We start from the raw sequence: 7,858 nt of genomic DNA on the forward strand, positions 1-7,858 counted from the left end.
GAAAGAAAGAAAGAAAGAAAGAAAGAAAGAAAGAAAGAAAGAAAGAAAGAATTTACTGTTGAAAACTTTGTGCCACCTGACCAACTCCAGAATTTTCTGAGCCTTTAGGCTATGCTAATTTTAAAGAAAAAATTATTCATGAAACTTGCTAAAGACTGTAAGGCAGACACAAACTTTATTCAGGACTATTGCAATGGGTATGGAGATTACTGCACTAGGGTTTTGCAGTAAGGGAGACAGATTGGGCCCAGCTCCCAATACAGCAAGGAAAGACGGGGATTTAAAAGGAGCACTATGGGAGAGGGGGTCAATAGATGGAAAATTACTAAGAGGGTAGAATGCAATTCTTTGCTAAAATGACCAAAGAAAATTATGGCTGAAGGTAACCAGGACGGTCAGATATTACCTTGGTAGATAGACGGGATAGATTGGTCAGATATTGAGAATGATCAGATATTGAGGATGGGGGTTTCTTACTAAATTGACTTAGCAGGATTCCTGCCAAGACTAGATGCCACAAGCACTGAGATGAAGCCCAAGACCAGGTCTCGTTGAGCAGAGGGCTCAGAGGAGCCTGACTGAAGTTTGGTCAAGGAGAGTCTTTGTTACCGGCAGTACAGGATCATTCTGCTCTCACATACCAGTAACTGCAACTAGGTTGACTAGGCAACATTATTTCATTTTTGAATTTCTAGCTGAGGGCACAACAAAAAACAAAAATGATCAGAAAATTTAAAGGTAGTCAATTCTATTAGTTTTCTGTTGTTTTTTAAAGTTCTGTTGAGAGGGAATGAATCTAAGATTCATTAGTTGATGCAATTCAAATGATTATTTAAAAGTTAATTCAAGAAACCATTTCTGAGCATCAACTAAGTACCAGACATCATATTAGTCACTGGACACACATAGTGTGATCAGAGGTAGATACTACCTTTAAGAAAGTCACCCTATGATAACACTAGCAGAAAGTGTCAATTATCATAATGGCAAAGTACAAAGGAGTACAGAGAAGAAGAGTAAATGTCTTCATTCTCCTCATCCTTGATCAGTTACACATTAAGATTTTCATCAGCAATGCCTAGTTTTTGAGACAAACTTGCTAGAACTTGGTAGACGATAAGAGGGTTTTGATTGTTTTCTCATTTCAGGGTATTCCTCATGTCAAAAAGGAGATATGAGGCTCAGAATGGAATCATTTGTACTAAATACCACCTCAGCAAACTAAGACTTGCTACCTAAGCTAATTGTACTTTCAACCCTGCCCCCTCCCTGGAATGTAACTCTAACCAGTCAACCTGGAATTACCTTGTTAGCACTGGAATTATCACTTGTTAGTGAGGTTACCCACTCCATAGGCCCTTCATTCCTCTTAGGAAGGCCACCTTGCCTGAAACAATACATTATTTGCAAATAGTTTCCTTTTTCTGCCCCTTTTCCATCTTTAAAAAAAAAGAGGGAGAACAGATACAAGATGTCTAATGACTTAGTACTAAAAAAATAGTGATGTATATATATTGAAATAAATTTTCTTCAGGATATTCTTGAGTGACAAAAATGACAAAAACTGGGGGAAACAATTCATACAATGTGTTCTCCTTATTGTAAAATAAACAAAAACATTGTATGTTTTTTAATATATGTATGTGTCTTAGTATATATATACATACAAGTAAATATTTGCAAATTGATCTCTAAAGACCCTCTGAAAAAAGATACAAAATTGAGTGGCATCAAATACTGGCTTTGCTTTATCTAATTGTTTGGATTTATATAATGTGATGGTATAGATTTGAATGTGGGGATGTATATTAGTGTATTCCCTGGGAAGTTAAGAAGAACTTGTAGACAAGATGGAATAAAATTACTCAGCAGAAGAAAAGAGAATAGATAAAAAGATGACTGGATGGAAGGACACTAGAGAAAATATTTTTATATTTTGGTTGTATACATTTGGTTACGGCTTTCTGAACAAAGAAATCTTGGACATAGGTCAACAAACAAGGTTTAGAAGTTAAAAGATGGCTGAATAGATAGTTAGAACTGAGATTAACTCTCCCTTGGATTTATGTGTTTACATTTCAAAGTGGAATAGAATCAAAATCTGGAATGGGGAAACTTTCCTGGGTTTGCAAAACTTCAGGACTTTGGGTCTTTTACATTCCAAAGGATAAGTACCTTGAAACCCTCTTCTTCCTTTCCCAGTTATAATTTGTTTAGACTGGGGAGACTAAACTTCTTTTCATCTCTCAGTACCAGAGAAGGTTGACATGTATATAAACTCCCAAATGCTTACTTGTTGTGGGTTCTTCTCCTGTAGAAGGAGAAATTGCCTTTGCATTTGCAGTCTATCTTGCTCATGTCACATTGCTTCAGGAGAAAGGCAGAGAGAAGGGGCAAAGGGAGAATAGGAAGATTATCACCATAATTAATAGTACCTCTGATCTCTGCTATAGGCATTTCACATTTACTTTCAGATTATATAAACAAATATAGGTATTAAAAATTTATAACAGCACCAATATTTATTCTACTGAGAGTACAACTTTTGTGGCAAGGTTGAAGTGGCTGTCTCCCAGCTGGTTTTTAATATCCCATCATTTTTAGTACACAGATGGAAAGACATTATTTTCACTTGATTCATTTCACATGTACTTATTAAGGGCATAGTGGGCACCCAAAAATAAGCCTAAATCCCCACAATCTGTTGGGATGAGGCAGACAATAGACAAATAAACCGGTAAACATTCAGAATGTCAAATAGTGATTAGCATTAATTTTTAAACTAAGGAAGGATAGTAGGGTGTAGGGTGAGGAGTTTGTTTTAAATATGGTGGTCAGGTCCTTTTGGAGGAGGTAGCATCTGAACAGATATCTGAATGAGTTGAGTGAACCAAAAAGGTATTATGGGGGAGAGCACTCCAGAAAAGAGGTCACAGCTAGTGTAAATGTGCCAAGTCAAGGACGTGCCAAGTATGTCTTAGGGAATAGTGAGGTTACTATGGATCTAGGAGAAAAAGGGACAAGGAGAAAGTGAGGTAAGAGAGACGGGGAGCCAGATGGAAGGTTATGCAGCCCACTGCAACTTCTTGGGCTATTCTGGGAGAACTCATCACAGGGATCTGAACAGAGGACTGAGAGATCTGAAATACATTTTATTTTATTTTATTTTATTTTATTTTATTTTATTATTTCATTTTTTTACAAATTTTTAAAATTTTGTTTTTAATGTTTATTCATTTTTGAGAGACAGAGAGAGACAGATTGTGAGCGGGGGAGGGGCAGAGAGAGAGCAAGACACAGAATCTGAAGCAGGCTCCAGCCTCCGAGATGTCAGCACAGAGCCAGATGTGGATTTCAAACCCATGAACTGTGAGATCATGACCTGAGCTGAAGTCGGACACTTAACTGACTGAGCCACCCAGGTGCCCCTCTGTGAAATTTTTCTGTAAACCTAGGAATTCTTTTTAAAACTTGTCTATTAAACAAAAAGTAGCTTTGTAGAGATTCAATCACAAGTGATAAATTTTTGTATTATTTAAATTTATTACCAGTTACTATGGGTGATTTACATATGTTTTTGAAAGTCAATGTATTTTCCAAATGCAATAATAATAAATATTAAATATCTTTGCTCTCAAAATAGAGATTAACATTGCCAAATTTTGTTCTTCTTTTTTTTATTTAATTTTTTATTTTTTTAAATTTACATCCAAATTAGTTAGTATATAGTGAAGCAATGATTTCAGTAGATTCCTTAATCCCCCTTACCCATTTAGGCCATCCCCCTCCCACAACCCCTCTAGCAACCCTCAGTTTGTTCTCCATATTTATGAGTCTCTTTTGTTTAGTCCCCCTCCCTGTTTTTATATTATTTTTATTTCCCTTCCCTTATGTTCATCTGTTTTGTCTCTTAAAGTCCTCATATGAGTGAAGTCATATGATTTTTGTCTTTCTCTGACTATTTCACTTAGCATAATACCCTCCAGTTCCATCCACGTAGTTGCAAATGGCAAGATTTCATTCTTTTTTGATTGCCGAGTAATACTCCATTGTGTGTGTATATGTATGTGTGTATATGTATGTGTGTATGTGTGTGTGTGTGTGTATATATATATATATATATATATATATATATATATTTGGGGTCTTTCCATACTTTGGCTATTGTCGGTAGTGCTGCAATAAACATTGGGGTACATGTGCCCCTTCAAAACAGCATACCTGTATTCCTTGGATAAATACCTAGTAGTGTAATTGCTGGGTCATAGGGGGGTTCTATTTTTAATTTTTTTGAGGAACCTCCATGCTGTTTTCCAGAGTGGCTGCACCAGCTTGCATTCCCACCAACAATGCAAAAGAGATCCTCTTTCTCCGGATCCTCACCAATATCTGTTGTTGCCTGAGTTGTTAATGTTAGCCATTCTGACGGGTGTGAGGTGGTATCTCATTGTGGTTTTGATTTGTATTTCCCTGATGATGAATGATGTGGAGCATTTTTTCATGTGTCGCTTGGCCATCTAGATGTCTTCTTTGGAGAAGTGTGTATTCATGTCTTTTGCCCATTTCCTCACTGGATTATTTGCTTTTTGGGTGTTGAGTTTGATAAGTTCTTTACAGATTTTGGATACTAACCCTTTATCTGATATGTCATTTGCAAATATCTTCTCCCATTCTGTTGGTTGTCTTTTAGTTTTGCTGATTGTTTCCTTCCCTGTGCAGAAGCTTTTTATTTTGATGAGGTCCCAGCAGTTCATTTTTGCTTTTGTTTCCCTTGCCTCTGGAGACATGTTGAGTAAGAAGTTGCTGCGGGCAATATCAAAGAGGTTTTTGCCTGCTTTCTCCTCGAGGATTTTGATGGCTTCCTGACTTACATTGAGGTCTTTCATCCACTTTGAGTTTGTTTTTGTGTATGGTGTAAGAAAGTGGTCCAGGTTCATTCTTCTGCATGTCGCTGTCCACTTTTCCCAGCACCATTTGCTGAAGAGACTGTCTTTATTCCATTGGATATTCTTTCTGGTTTTGTCAAAGATTAGTTGCCCATACGTTTTTGGGTCCATTTTTGGGTTCTCTATTCTATTCCATTGATCTGAGTGTCTGTTCTTGTGCCAGTACCATACTGTCTTGATGATTACAGCTTTGTAGTATAGCTTGAAGTCTGAGATTGTGATGCCTCCTGTTTTGATTTTCTTTTTCAAGCTTGCTTTGGCTATTCAGGGTCTTTTCTGGTTCCATAGAAATTTTAGGATTGTTTGTTCTAGCTCTGTGAAGAATGCTGGTGTTACTTTGATAGGGATCACGTTGAATATGTAGATTGCTTTGGGTAGTAGCGACATTTTAACAATATTTGTTCTTCCTGTCCAGGGGCATGGAATCTTTTTCCATTTCTTTCTGTCTTCTTCAATTTCTTTCATCAGGTTTCTATAGTTTTCAGTGTATAGATTTTTCACCTCTTTGGTTAGATTTATTCCTAGATATTTTATGGTTTTTGGTGCAACTGTAAATGGGATCGATTCCTTGATTTCTCTTTCTGTCACTTCATTGTTGGCATATAGGAATGCAACCAATTTCTGTGCATTGATTTTATATCCTGCAACTTTGCTGAATTCATGAATCAGTTCTAGCAGTTTTTTGGTGGAATCTTTTGGGTTTTCCATATAGAGTATCATGTCATCTGCGAAGAGTGAAAGTTTGACCTCCTCCTGGCCAACTTGGATGCCTTTTATTTCTTTGTGTTGTCTGATTGCAGAGGCTAAGACTTCCAATACCATGTTGAATAACAGTGGCGAGAATGGACATCCCTGTCTTGTTCCTGACCTTAGGGGGAAAGCTCTCAGTTTTTCCCCATTGAGGATGATATTAGCATTGGGCCATTCATATATGGCTTTTATGATCTCGAGGTATGCTCCTTCTATCACTACTATCTTGAGGGATTTTATCAAGAAAGGAGACTGTCTTTTGTCAAATGCTTTCTCTGAATCTATTGAGAGGGTCATATGGTTCTTGTTCTTTCTTTTATTGATGTGATGAATCACGTTGATTGCTTTGTGGATATTGAACCAGCCCTGCATCCCAGGTATAAATCCCCCTTGGTTGTGGTGAATAATTTTTTTAATGTATCGTTGGAGCTGGTTGGCTAATATTTTGTTGAGGATTTTTGCATCCATGTTCATCAGGGAAATTGGTCTATATGTCTCCTTTTTAGTGGGGTCTCTGTCTGGTTTTGGAATCAGGCTAATGATCAGGCTCTTCATAGAAAGAGTTTGGAAGTCTTCCTTCCATTTCTATTTTTTGGAACAGTTTCAAGAGAATAGGTGTTAACTCTTCCTTAAATGTTTGGTAGAATTCCCCTGGAAAGCCATTTGTCCCTGGACTCTTGTTTTTTGGCAGATTTTTGATTACTAATTTGATTTCCTTACTGGTTATGGGTCTGTTCAAATTTTTCTATTTCTTCCTGTTTCAGTTTTGGTAGTGTATCTATTTCTAGGAATTTGTCCATTTCTTCCAGATTTCCCATTTTATTGGCATATAATTTCTCATAATATTCTCTTATTATTGTTTTTATTTCTGTTGTGTTGGTTGTAATTTCTCCTCTTTAATTCTTGATTTTACTTATTTGGGTGCTTTCCTTTTTTTTCTTGATCAAACTGCTTAGTGGTTTATCAATTTTGTTAATTCATTCAAGGAACCAGCTTCTGGTTTCATTGATCTGTTCTGCTCTTTTTTTTTTTTTTTTGGTTTTGATAGCATTAACTTCTGCTCTAATCTTTATTATTTCCTGTCTTCTGCTGGTTTGGGGTTTTATTTATTGTTCTTTTTCCAGTTCCTTAAGGCGTAAGGTTAGGTTGTGTATCTGAGATCTTTCTTCCTTCTTTAGGAAAGCTTGGATTGCTATATACTTTCCTCTTATGACCGCCTTTGCTGCGTCCCAGAGGTTTTGGGTTGTGGTGCTATAATTTTCATTGACTTCCATATACTTTTTAATTTCTTCTTTAACAGCTTAGTTAGCCCATTCATTCTTTAGTAGGATGTTCTTCAGTCTCCAAGTATTTGTTACCTTTCCAAATTTTATTGTGGTTGATTTAGAGTTTCATAGCATTGTGGTCTGAAAATACGCATGGTATGATCTCCATCTTTTTGTACTTACTTAGGGCTGATTTGTGTCCCAGTATATGGCCTGTTCTAGAGAATGTTCCATGTGCACTGGAGAAGAATGTATATTCTGCTGCTTTAGGATGAAATGTTCTGAATATATCTGTTAAGTCCATCTGGTCCAGTGTGTCCTTCAAAGCCATTGTTTCCTTGTTGATTTTTTGATTAGATGACCTGTCTATTCCTGTGAGTGGGGTGTCTCCTACTATTATGGTATTACCATCGATGAGTTTCTTGATGTTTGTAATTAATTGATTTATATATTTGGGTTCTTTCACATTTGGCACATAAATGTTTAAAATTGTTAGGTCTTCTTGGTTTATAGACCCCTTGATTATGATATAATGCCCTTATGCATCTCTTGATACAGTCTTCATTTTAAAGTCTAGATTGTCTGATGTAAGTATGGCTACTCCAGCTTTCTTTTGTTGACCATTAGCATGATAGATGGTTCTCCATCCCCTTATTTTCAATCTGTAGGTGTCTTTAGGTCTAAAGTGGGTCTCTTGTTAACAGCATATAGATGGGTCTTGTTTTCTTATCCATTCTGTTACCTTATGTCTTTTGATTGGAGCATTGAGTCCATTGATGTTTAGAGTGAGTACTGAAAGATACGAATTTATTGCCATTATGATGCTTATAGAGTTGGAGTTTCTGGTGGTGTTCTCTGGTCCTTTATAATCTTTTGTTGCTATATATATATATATAT

This window comes from Panthera uncia, chromosome B1 (genome assembly GCF_023721935.1).
Source record: "Panthera uncia isolate 11264 chromosome B1, Puncia_PCG_1.0, whole genome shotgun sequence".
Lineage (NCBI taxonomy): Eukaryota > Metazoa > Chordata > Mammalia > Carnivora > Felidae > Panthera > Panthera uncia.